The 13,363-nt window shown below is 40.5% G+C and overlaps 1 pseudogene; it reads left to right on the top strand.

Annotated features, from left to right (window-relative positions):
* On the top strand, positions 1 to 289 carry LOC106735027 (40S ribosomal protein S29 pseudogene; annotated as a pseudogene).
* Positions 290 to 13,363: the final 13,074 nt, after the last annotated feature.

The raw sequence follows: 13,363 nt of genomic DNA, 5'->3' as shown, positions 1-13,363 counted from the left end.
ACCTCTCAAAAAAACCCCAAAACAAAACAAAACAAAAAACAAACATGAGTTAATATTTATAATAGTGTCTTTCCTTTTGCTTCGTTGCCCCGCTGAAAGCAGGATGGGTCATCAGCAGCTCTACTGGAGCCACCTGCGAAAATTCGGCCAGGGCTCTCGCTCTTGCCACATGTGCTCAAACCAGCACGGTCTGCTCCAGAAATATGGCCTCAACATGTGCCGTCAGTGTTTCCATCAATACGAGAAGGACATAGGCTTCATCAAGTTGGACTAAATGATCTTCTTTGAATGGACTGTTCAAGACATAAACCCAGTGAAAGAAATCATGCTGGCTATTTGTATATAAAATAAAATAAATAAAACCCTTCAATTTTATAACCGTTTTAAAAATAAATAAATAAAAATAAATAAAAAAATAAAAAATATTTATAATAGCACCCCATAATGTGAAATAGTTAGGTATAAACTTAATGGAAGTTATGAAAGGTAACTGTCTTGAAAACAAATAAATTTAAAAAGACAAAATAGGTAGAAGATACACCACATTCATTGATTAGAAGATTCAATAACAAAAATGCAATATTTCTTGATCTATAGATTGATTTAAACTCAATGCCAATAAAATTCCCACTTGGCTTTAAACTCATGCATAGGTTTTTCTTTTTTTAAACAATTATTTATTTATTTATTTTATTTCTTCTTCTTTTTAAGTTTGACCACAGAGAAACAGAGAGAGAAAGAGACAGAAAGGGAAAGTGAGAAAGCAGGTTCCCAGATCCAGGACTCAAACCGCATTCGGCCATGTGGGGGTCCAGTGCCTTAACCACCATGCCACTTTTTGGCCCCATAAGACAATTCTAAAAGATAAGTGAAGGTTCAAAGGACTTAGAATAGCAAAGACAATTTTGAAGAATGTTAGATTTATACAATCTGATACTGCTGCTTAATATAATGGCATGGTAATCAATACTGGATGGAATAGGCATAATAACAGACAAATAGTATAGGATGGAGTCCAAATACAAATATCCACATATATATTCAGTTGATTTTTGACAAAGACACTAACTGAAGTAATACAAGGAGAAAGTCTCTTTTTTTTAGAGTTTTTGTTTGTTTGTTTGTTTGTTTGTTTGTTTTTGCCATAGGGCATGTGCGTATGCTGGAGAGAGGAAGACATAAATAGCAAGAGATAAAATGAGAATTCACTCCCCACTGTAGGGAGGATGGCCACACCACAATCCCTTTTCCTCCATTCTCTTCCTAGAATTTTGGGTATGCATGTACATGCACCTGCCCTGATTTTCAAGCCACCTGGTCTGAGACTTGAACTGTAGTAGGCCATGTGGGAATGCAGCAATGTAACTATTATGCCAGCTCCTGGCCCTAAAGCAGCCCTTTTTAATCAATTTTGTTCATGTAATGTTTATAAAAAAAAATGAACCTTGACCCTCTCACACCATATGATGCAAAAAATAATTTGAGATGAATCATCTTCCTAAGTATAAAAGTGAATATCACAAAGCTTCTAAAAGAAAACATAGAATAAAATCTTTATGATCTTGAGGTAGACAAAGATTTCTTAAACACGATCTAAAACATACTATATATAAGAGAAAAAAGTTGTAAGATGGACTTTGTAGAATTAAAATACTCTTTTCATTAAAATAAACCATTAATAAGAATCAGCAGATAGCATAATGGTTACACAGCTGGACTCCCACCTAGTCGATTGCCATTCGAGTCCTGGACCCAGGGCTTAAAAACTCATGCTAGGTGTGTGTGCATGTGTGCCCAGAGGATTTGAACAGATACCTCATAAAAGATGATATCTAAATTGTTAAGAAGCATATGAAAATCTAATCATATCATTAATCACCAGTGAAATAAAAAATTAAAACACAATGCAATGCCACTGCATACCCAAACAGAGTTAAAATTGAAAAGATTGGGACCAGCAGTTGGTGTAATGGTTATGTGGTTGGACTCCCATGTAGTTGACTACAGCTCAAGTCCTAGACCTGGTGGCTTAAAACTCATGCTGGGAGCACATGTGTGCATGCCCAAAATCCTGAGAGGAGAAAGAAGGAGGAGGAATTGTGAGAAGGCCAATGCCCTGGGGGATAATTTCTCGCTTTCACTTTCTATCTCTCTCCGTCTTTCTCTGTTTCTCTGGTGGGCGCGCACGTACCCTATAGTAAAACTCTTAAAAAAAAAAAAAAGATTGACAGTATTAAGTCTTGGAAAGGATGTACAGTAACTAGAACTTATTCATTATTAGGGTGTAAATTGGTGCAAATGCTTTATAAAACATTGGACAGTTTCAGGGCCAGCAGGTGATGTAGTGGCTAAGGTGCTAGACTTCCACATGGCCTCAGTTCAAGTTCTAGACCTAGTGGCCTGAAAATCACGTTGGGCATATGTGTATGCATACCCAAAATTCTAGAAGAATGGAGAAGGGATTACAGTGTGACCAGCCTCCCAGGTGTCTGGGGGTGGGGTATGATTTCTCATTTTCCCTCTAACTGTTTCTCTCCAACAAGCTCACACACCTTATGGGAAAAATACTAAAAAAAGGAGAAAAAAAAAAAACTTTGGACAATTCTAAAACATATACCTGCCCAATGGCAATTCCTTACTCAAGTAGTTATCCAACAGAAATGAACTCACAGATTCACAAAAAGACTTGAAGTAAAACGTTTATAGCTTCTCTTTTCACCAGGGATTGAACTCAAATGTCCAGCAGCAGCAGAATGGAAAACCAAACGATGGTATAGTCATTGAGTAGAATACTACTCTGCAATAAAAAGAACTGCTGATATACACTATGATGCTGATGAAACTATAAAGTACATTGAGTGAAAGAAACCAGTATAAATATACCATCTGTATGATGTTCAAGAACAAACCAAGTCTATGGTGATAAAAATCTTAATAGCGGGACCAGCAGATGGTTTCATGGTTAAGTCACTGGACTCCCACGTAGTTGGATGCAGTTTCAGTCCCGGAAGGGCAGATTAAAATCATGTGGGGAGCATGTGCATGTTCAAAATCCCAAGAGAAGACTGGAGGAGAGGGGACTATGGCATGGCCATCCCCCCTTGGGGAGTGATTTCTTGCTTTCTGTGTTACTGTCTCTCTCTGTTTCTGATGAGTGCATGGGCTAGTGCCTCTGGGGGCTGATGGTGTTGGAGGGTTTATAACTTTCTAACAACTAGAAAAGAGCATGAAAGAATTTCCTGGTTGATGGTTACCTAGCATATTTTTCTGTCAAAATCTATGGGGCTATACACTTAAGATCTCAGCATTTAGTGCTATATGTATTTAATTATATACTGTCAAGATAAAAATAAAGTAAGTCACAAGAGGCAAACTTCATCATATCCAGATTAGCTCTATATTAAATTGTTTTTGTTTTTATAAATTTGATCTTTATTTACAGTTGTTGAAGGCTAGTCTAATTGTATTTGATCTTCAAGATGCTATAAAGTTGCCAAGAGTCTAGGAAATTCTCCACATTTACAACACTCATATTTACTTTGGAATCAGAACTACATGTTCCCTATTACACCACACTTTCATTTTCAGTTTTAAATTCCCGAGTAGTCTTTTTTTATTCTTAGCTTCTTTTTTTTAATAATTATTTTTCTTATTTTATTTATTCATTCATTTATTTTTTTATTTGACCAGAGAGAGACAGAGGGTGAGAGTGAGAGAGAGAGGAAGTGAGAAAGCAAGCCACCGGATTCAGGACTCGAACCCTGGTCGGTCATATGGGAGTGCCCAGTGCCTCAACCACCACGCCACCTGCTGATCCCTCTTTTCTTTCTTTTTTTTTTGGGGGGGAGAGGTTTTTGCTATAGGGTGCGAGCGCTCGCCAGACAGACAGAGAGAGACATAGAGACAGAAAGCGAGAAATCACCCCCCAGGGGGGATGGTCATGCCGCAGTCCCTTCTCCTCCATTCTCCTCTCAGGATCTTGGGCACGCACACACACGCGCCTGGCGTGAGTTTTAAGCCGTCAGGTCCAGAATGTGACCCGCGGTCGACTACGTGGGAGCCCAGCCACATAGCCATTACACTAACTGCTGGTTCCCGCTTTTCTTTATTTTTTTAATGCCAGAGAGCTTGTGAGCTCATATGAGATAGAGAAAGGGACAGCAAGCGAGAGAGAAAAAAAGAGAGAACCTCTCAACAAAGGCCTGGTCACATAGCAATCATTCTGTCTCCTATTCTCCATCCGATCAAGATTCTGGGCACCAGGCATGTTTTTCCAGGTGCGTGGCCAGGACTGGAATCCTCGTTGGCTATGTAAGATTCTGCTTCTTCGGCACAGTGGCACTGCCCTAGGGGCCAGCCAAGTGGGTAGAACCTTATATAAAAATATAGAAACTTGCAGTGATAAAGCACTACTCTGAAGCTGAGGTTGTTTCAGCATTTTCATGTGATGTTCTGTCCAGATTAAAAAAAAAAAATTTAATCAAAACTACCTCAAGGGAAAAAATACTTTACTTTATTCGTGACAGTGTGTGTGTGTGTGCACAAGAGTGAGAGAGGGAAAGGGGTAGAGATGAGCACGTTCCACAGGGTCTAGTCACTCCATGATTGTCTTCCTCTAATCCTCCAGTGAAAAAATACTTTTAAGTTGATTATTTAATTAATTATTTAGAAGACACACAACTGGCAGTAGCCACTAGAGTTTTAAGCGAGGAAGGGGGAGAAAAACCTTGCTCACACATTGACTCCAGAAGAAAACTGGCAAACTAGAGACAAGAATGGCTATATTTGGGCTCTATTTGTTTACCTTGTCATTTCCCCAAAATGTTTCCTTCCTTATTTCTATCTCTAAGTATTCTCCAAATGTTTCCTTATTTCTATCTTTAAATGAGTATTTGGTGAGGAAATATAGATAGATAAATTAGATGCTGAAAGTTTTTATATAAAATATTTCGGATGAATAAAGACTAGAAGGAAAGTGGAAGGTATGCTATACTACTAAAAATTTGGATGCAAATTTAGAATAAAGAAAGCTCAAGTGGATAGACTGGTTTAATTGTTGTTAATCCAAAAAGATTTCCTGAGCATCTACTATGTGCAGACACCTTACTAGTACTATAATTGTACAGTGAACAAAATATTGACAGTCCCCACTCATATACTAAAAATTTGCTCATATATTACTTAGAATTTATCTGGAAAAATAATCACTTAACAATCAATGAAGTAGTGCAAAGGAGATGTGTTGATCTGCTCCCTGTCTGACACCTTTGATCCTAACTCTGACAGGTTGAAGAATTTGAGAATCCTTGTCAGTTAGAAATTTCTTAGGCTATGGTCTTTAAGTTGGGATAAGTGTTATACTGGGTATTTACAGTTACCAATCAGAAGGGAATTAGCCTGATCCTCAACTTGAATATATAGTTTTCCTTAAAACTGATCTACTTGGGGCTGGCAGGTGGCATAGTGTTTAAGGTGCTGGACTCCCACATGGCCAACTGTGGTTTAAGTTCTGGACCTGGAGGCTTGAAACTCAAGCTGGGCAAGTATGCAAACATATCCAAAATCCCAAGAAGAAAATAGAGGAGAAGGGATCACTGTATGATCATGTCCCTTTGAGGGTGATTTCTTACTCTCTCTCTCTGTCTCTCTGGTGAGCACACATGCCCTATAGCAAAAATCTCTCTTAAATAAAAATTTTAAAAATATTCAGGACCAGCAGTTGGCATAATGGCTGTGTCACTGAACTCCCATGTAGTCGACCACTGTTCAAGTCCCGAACTTGGTGGCTTAAACTCATGACAGGGGCATGTGCGTGTGTGCCCAAGATCTGAAGAGGAGAATGGAGGAGAAGGGATTGGGTGTGGCCCCCCCCAAAGGGAGTGATTTCTCACTTTCTGTCTCTCTGTCTCTCTGGCGAGCACACGTCCCTATAGCAAAACCTCTAAAAAAAAAAAACCTGATTTGCCTGAAAATAAAAACTGTTAAGGTTGCCAGGAATGTTGTGTTTTCTCATCTCCTTTTTCCCTTTTCCCAATGCTTCTTTACCTTTTATGAAAGACACGCTCATCTCTCACCCATCCTGCATTTTTAAAAAAATAAGTATTTATTTTATTTATTCATTCATTTATTTTTTAATTTGACCAGAGAGGGACAGAGGTTGAGAGTGAGAGAGAGAGAAAGTGAGAAAGCAAGCCACCAGATTCAGGACTTGAACCCTGGTCGGCCATGTGGGACTGTCCAGCGCCTTAAGCACCATGCCACCTGCTGGTCCCCCATCCTGCATTTTTAAATGGTGAACTGCCTCTGGTGTATAACCCCTCTGGACAATTTGAAATAATTGGTATAACTGTTGAAAAAATGAATAAGAAAACAAATTTAACTGTGTTTTAATTTTCTAACTCTTATGACTTTATCTGGGTAACAAAAGTTCAGTGGTTTCCAAGTCACCAACTTCAAAATAAGTTTTCCACTGATAACGAATCAAAAAAATTTTAAAGGTTTTTGCCTTAGGGCATATGTGCTTGCCAGAGAGAGACAGAGAGACAGTGAGAGGGAAAGTGAAAAATCACCCCCACCCAGGGGGGATAGCCATATGGCAATTCCTTGTCCTCCATTCTCCTCCTGGAGTTCTGGGCATGCATATGCCCAGTGTGATTTTCAAGCTGCCTGGTCTGGGATTTGAATTGAGGTAGGCCATGTGGGAGTCAAGCACCTTAACCATTAAGTCACCTTCTGGCCCCAATAAAGTTTTTGTCTAGAGATCACTAAAAGATTTTTGGAATACATGTATTTTTTTAAATTGTAAAAAAAGAAAAATGCTGTAACATTTCTTCTGTATCTATTTACTCATTTATATGGTAAAGTCAAAAAGTTTTTTTGTTTTTTTTTTCTTTTTTTTTGGAGAGGTTTTTGCTATAGGGCGTGTGCGCTTGCCCAGAAAGTCAGAGGCAGAGAGACAGAAAGCGAGAAATCACCCCAGGGGCGATGGCCACGCCACAGTCCCTTCTCCTCCATTCTCCTCTCAGGATCTTGGGCACGCACACACACATGCCTGGTGTGAGTTTAAGTCACTGGGTCCGGGACTCAAACTACGGTCGACTACGTGGGAGTCCAGTGACATAGCCATTATGCCAACTGCTGGTCCCAAAAAGTTTTTCTTTTTTTTTAATAGAGGTTTTTGCTATAAGGTGCACGCGCTAGCCAGACAGAGAGAGACAGAGAGACAGAAAGCAAGAAATCACCCCCCAGGGGGGATGGCCATGCTGCAATCCCTTCTCCTCCATTCTCCTCTCAGGATCTTGGGCACGCACACACACATGCCTGGTGTGAGTTTAAGTCACTGGGTCCGGGACTCAAACTACGGTCGACTACGTGGGAGTCCAGTGACATAGCCATTATGCTAACTGCTGGTCCCCCCCAAAAGATTTTTTTTTAACATAATCTATAGAGATTAAAAAAAAAAAGGATCAGAATCTGTGCTGAATATTATCATATTCTAGCAATAGTAATATTTAGGAATAAATACTTGTTCAAAATATAAACTGCAAAAAAATAAATAAACTGTAAACCCCTTAAAATTGCATTTGTAATAAAATCTTATGTATCTTTAATAATAAACATTTATCATATATTTAGGTTGTTCTGACCATTAGTTAAAGTAATAAAAATACCCATGATAATGCAATCAAATTTTTTCTTTAATGCTTATAGCTTTACGATTACAGAAAAATTAAGCTGCAATTTATATAGGTATTTGTTTCAAGTGGATGTGTCAGAGTGATCATAAAAGATGGTCATTATAAACATATGTTGATACTTTGTAGCAAAATTGGAATGTTCAAGGTCAAAAGGCAATGGCATATTTCCAATTATTAAAGATGACCTGTTTAATGGAATATAGGGGTGTCAAATGGCTTACTGTGGGCTGGCCCCTTAACAAAGTCAGTCGATGGGTGATGCCCTGAGGAAGATAGATCTCAAATGACCAACAAGGTTTAAGACCCTGCTGGGCAGTTTGTAAAACACACCCAGTATCTGTGTATCCAAGATTTTGACTATCTGACTCTTGAGGACCACAAAATGTTTTCAACAATCTTAAGAGTAAGCTGAGAAAGTCGCTAACAATGCTTAAAAGTGGATTGAGGGGCCTGATGGGGGCACAGCAGTAAAATGCCATGCTCTGTGAGGTAGGACCCACACGCAAAAGTTACTGGTTCAAATTCAGAGATCTCCCTGAGTATGCTGGTCATGTGCCCATGACCCTGACTGGATGAAGACAGGTGTAGAACACCTTCAGGACCTCGTCAAAGGGAGCTGTATCACTGTCTATCTCACTCGCCGAATAACTATAAACTCTTTAAAAAAGTGATTGAGCTCTCTATATGATAAATCAACTTAAGTCTTCTGATACAAGTCCAACTGGCCCTTTAGCTGCCATGAGCAGCCAAATCCACCCAAACAGAGGATGCTCAGCTCTGATTTTGTGCTGATACCATTTCCAAAGGATGATGACGTCCTGAATAATCTTGATGGGTTTTGCCTTGGCTAGTGATTTTTGTCTTTGATCTATTGGAAAACACAAAAATCAGATGAGCTGTCAAATCCCTCCTTTACTCTTGGCATGTACTGCTAACGTTGCTTAAATTTAGTGCTTAAAGAGAGAAGGTTGAGGAAAACACAGCAGTGCAGTTAGACTCAAAGACCTCAGGTTTATAGGAAAATGTTACTACAATTTAGAGACTTCCCCTGTGAGACAAAAGGCTAAAAAGAGGATTTTATTTCTATATCCAAGGCCACTTTATCAAAAAGAACTTTAACAGGATGAAAAAAAACTTCCCACACAGGAACCTAATAAAGTAATTCAACCTCTAAAACAGTAAAAATAAACTAAAAAGAAGTTGTAACTTTTTAATATACCCCTGGTTTCTTTTCATCCTTTGTCGATCAGAACAGAAAGTGAAAATAATCAGAAGGATGTCACAAAGTTTCAGTGCTAAAAGAAAATTTTTTTCAATGCTGGGCTTTTTGTAGCTGTAGAAGACTGGAACGCCTAACCTTTTACACTTGTAAAGCTGTGGCAGAGGGCGGGGGCTCAGAATACTGCCCTTTTCCAGTCAGGCTGACCAACAATCATCTTTTATATCACTTAGCGATTTGCTCTGATCTAACAGTGAGGCAAAGGTCTTTCAGTAAATGCCACGCGGATATGCCATGGTTAACAAAGAGTCACGCTTTTAGAGTCATGGAAATCCCCGAGTGGGTTTGCCAGGCCACTGACTAAGGGGAAGTGTGCGTGGTTATTACCGCTGGAGTTCCCCTAAGTCTTAAAAGGAAAGCACCAGGGCATGTGCAAACCACTGGGAGGAGTGCAGGGCGCTGCTAAGTGTGGAGGTTGGGTGGGGAGGCGGGAGGAAGGAGTGAGGCATTTAAAGTGCAGCGTGAGACTCCAGCCCACAGGAACAAGCCGGGCGACAGGTGTCACTTGAAAAGACTCGGCTTGTTCTCACTGGTGCTCGCCGGCTTCAGGGCAGCAGGTGGGTGAGGAGAGCTGCTTTGAGTGTGCGTGCGTGTATGTGCTCAACCCCATCTCCTGCGCGGGTAGATGTGCTTGCGCCCCACGGAGGGGAGGTCGGTAGGGGTAGCTGCAGAAGGACTTGAGTGGGATGGCACGGTTATCAAACACCATTCCACCGCCTAGCGGTGAGTTCCAGGTGGGACCCTGAGCCTATCCAGGGCAGGCAAGAGTGGTTCCCGGTGAACTCTGGCCTTCTATCCAGGCGCCGCTGAGCTTTCCTTGCAGGTCCTCCCAGCCTCCGCAAAAGAGGCCTCGGGTTCCGAAACTGGCCGGAACCCCGCGCTGTCCGTGCGACCCTCACATCGGGCCCGCGCTCTTGTCTCTCAACTTGTTTCATTTTTTGGGGCTATTCAGTGGAATGGTGAAGCTCTGACATTTTAATTAGATTGCCAAGAGGTATCACCATGTTTCTGTGTGTGCCAATAGGTCTCAGGGTCGAGGCTAAAGCAGAACTTTGCCACAGTAAGGGCTCTGTAAGCCAATGAATATTCCACTGAGAGGAATGTTCCCAAAAATAGAGGCAGAAAGACAGCTGATTTTTGGTTGTTTTCCTAGTGATCAGGCATGGAAACCCAGTGGTGCTCTTACTGTAGTTGGTAAACACTGGAGATACTTAACTGATGTAAAGCGATATATATACTACATTTGCTATTATTTATTGCTAATGTTAAGTGTGGCTACCTACTATTATGTTAGGTTTCCCCTGAGGATTTTACAAACACTTTTCATGCTTAACTACCAGTTTTAAGAAGAAGGTATCATAATTAACTGTATTTGATAATAAAGAAACTAAGGCTCATGGAGAATTACTTGTCCAAGGTCACATTCCTGGTATAGAGGAACTTGACTTGTACAAGAAATTCAAGATACTTGACTAGAAGGTTTCGCATTAAACCATCACTAAGCAGACTTTATAGTTATTAATGGAAAATGCTATTTGTCATTAAAATCATGTAAATGAGAATATTGTCATCATGCAAATCTTAGATTTGCTAACATTGGCTTCAACAAAGCCTTAATGTCTACATTATATGCCACGCTCTGTAGATGATGTGGGCTAGAGGGCTGATACAGAGATGAAGCAAAGTTCCTGTTTTGAAGGAGCTTATAGTCTAGAGGACGGCAGAAAGAAATGGCACATCTACTCTCCAGAGTCAGGTATAAAGACATGTTGGGCATCCAAGAAAGCAGGGACACCGAGCATCTGGGATCAGGGAGGCTGCCCAGTGGAAATGACAAATTAGAGGCTGGGACCTGAGCCAATCTGAGGATGAGCCACTAGAAAGGAAAGAGGAATTCAAAGAGTGTGGCATCGGAAACTAAGGGAATAAGAACATTTCTAAAAGGAAGTGGGCACAGTGTCAGATTAAAAAAAATCCACTGGTTTTTTAAAAAGAAACCACTATTGTTATGAATACTGAGAGTAGTGTTAAGTGGGCTAAAGCTAAGTGGAATGGGCTACTGATTAAATGGAGGTGGAAAAATAAAGACATTAACCATAGATACATGTTCAATTTGCTTAACTGTGAAGGGAAGATGAGATTCAAAGTAGTTGCTAGAGTGAAAAATTGGGTTGAAAGAGAATTTTTTTGTTTGTTTTTATTTAAAGGTGAGAGAGACTGGGACCAGCAGCTATGTCACTGGACTCCCATGTAGTTGACTGTGGTTCACGTCCCGAACCTGGTGGCTTGAAACTCACGCCGGGCGTGTGTGCCTGTGTGCCCAAGATCCTGAGAGGAGAATGCAGGAGAAGGGATTGTGGCATGGCCCTCCCCCCTGTGGGGTGATTTCTTGCTTTCTGTCTCTCTGTCTGGTGAGCACACGCGCCCTATAGCAAAAACATCTCCGAAAAAAAAAAAAAGTGAGAGAGACTTAAGTTACATAACAAATAACAAGTCCACTAGAGAGTGACAGCTGAAGAAATGAGGAGAGATGGCTTAAGAGCAAGATTCTGAGGAAGCAGGGGAGAATGGAACACTTAAAGACAAGTCATTATTATTATTACTACCATAAGTTGTATGTACTTGCTTGACGTAGGGAGCAGGAAGCAAGCACCGTCCAATGGGGTGACTATGTAGCAATCCTTTCTCCTCCATTTCTCTGTCCTGTCAGGATTTTGAGTGCACACACACACACACACACACACACAATTATGCAGTGGGTTTTTCAAGCTGCCAAGACTGGGACTCAAACTGTGTAGTTGGCCATCTAAGATCAGGCTCCCTTGACCAATAGACCATGGGGCAAGACTCAAGAGGCAAATCTTTGAGGCAGAAAATAGGTTATTAACAAAAAAAAGGCACAGATGTGCAAGAAGATTACTGTCCAGTGATGTCTCTTCTTTGCAGAAGAAAAGGAAATTGCCTGAAAATGAGTTGAAGAGTAGTGAATAGATATTTGAGGAATGTCTAGGAGAGTTACATAGGGCAATGGGCTAGGGAGTGGACTAGGGCTAAGACGACATGCTGACAGATGGGGAAGGGTCAGTTGAGGTAGGAGTGATTCTGGTCCCAGTTTGCAGGGCGTGATACAGATCTTCTCTAGCAGCATTTGGAAATCTAGGTGTTGGAAATCAGTAAGACAGGTTGAACTGATTCAGGGCTTACAAGTGGCAAAATTTTTATGTTTATTATATAATTGTTGACTAAGTTTCTACAAATGTATGTTGTTTCTACACTAGTTTTCTAGAGTAACAGCTGCATACCCTTATGTTCACAAACTCAAATGCATATGAAGACCAAGCTGGTGATATAAATAACCAAAACCATTGGGTATCTCTTTTAAACAAAAGCATCCTGGGTTGTTTTGTTTTGTTTTTTGCCAGAGGGTATGTGCATTTGCTGGGAGAAAAAGAGGGAAAGTGAGAAAGCACTTCTCATGGGGCATGATCATGCCACAATCCTCTCTCTTCACCTTCTCTCTCTTTTTGGGACTTCGGGCACTCTTAGACATGTGGTATGTTTCTCAAGACACTGGTCCAGTACTCAAAACAAATAATTGGCTATATATTCCAGCCACCTTAACCACCACACCAAGGGCTGGACATTCTTTTCCACAAAGAAATATGGTTCTATCATTTGTCTCCAAATGTGTCTTTTTTTTTTTTTTTTTTTTTTTTTTTTTTTTTTTTTGCTATAGGGCATGCACACTTACTGAACAGAGACAGGAAAGGTGAGAAATCACCCCCCTCCCCCAGAGGGGATAGCCACACCACAATCCCTTCTCTACTCTACTCTCAAGATTTTGGGCACCTATGCCCATGCACCTGGCATGATTTTCAAACCTCCAGATCTGGGACTTGAACTGCAGAGTTAGCCATGTAGGATCCACCTGCCCCAACCTCCTTGTCATCTACTGGCCCCATTTTTTTGTTTTGTTTTATTTTTTATTTTTTTAAAGTTTACTTCTTCTGTGAGAAGAGAAAGAGACAAACAACACACCCAATAAGGTACTGACACTACCATCTACCCTCAGCCCCAGCTTGCCCTGATCATGGTATACTCAGGGAAGTCTCTGATCTTGAACCCTAAATCCTCCCATGTGGGGTCAATTTCACTGAGTATTTTACTGCTACAACACTATCTAGTCCCCATTTTTGTTACTTTTCATAGACACAGTATTATAACAATTTCACTTTCTTCATAATTCTATTGTAATAAAAAGTACCCATTCAGTGACAAAATGCAATTGACAGTTAATTTCTGTGTCAGGGAGTCAAAGTGTGGTGCAAAAGTCAAGAGCATGTGCCCTTTCTAAAGGGACAGCTGCTGCTCAGCTCTAGCGTGCTGT

The sequence above is a fragment of the Tupaia chinensis genome, unplaced genomic scaffold, assembly GCF_000334495.1.
Source record: "Tupaia chinensis unplaced genomic scaffold, TupChi_1.0 Scaffold000276_2, whole genome shotgun sequence".
Taxonomy (NCBI): domain Eukaryota; kingdom Metazoa; phylum Chordata; class Mammalia; order Scandentia; family Tupaiidae; genus Tupaia; species Tupaia belangeri.
Note: the sequence above shows the minus strand (reverse complement) of the source record. Positions and strands in the feature narration are given on the sequence as shown.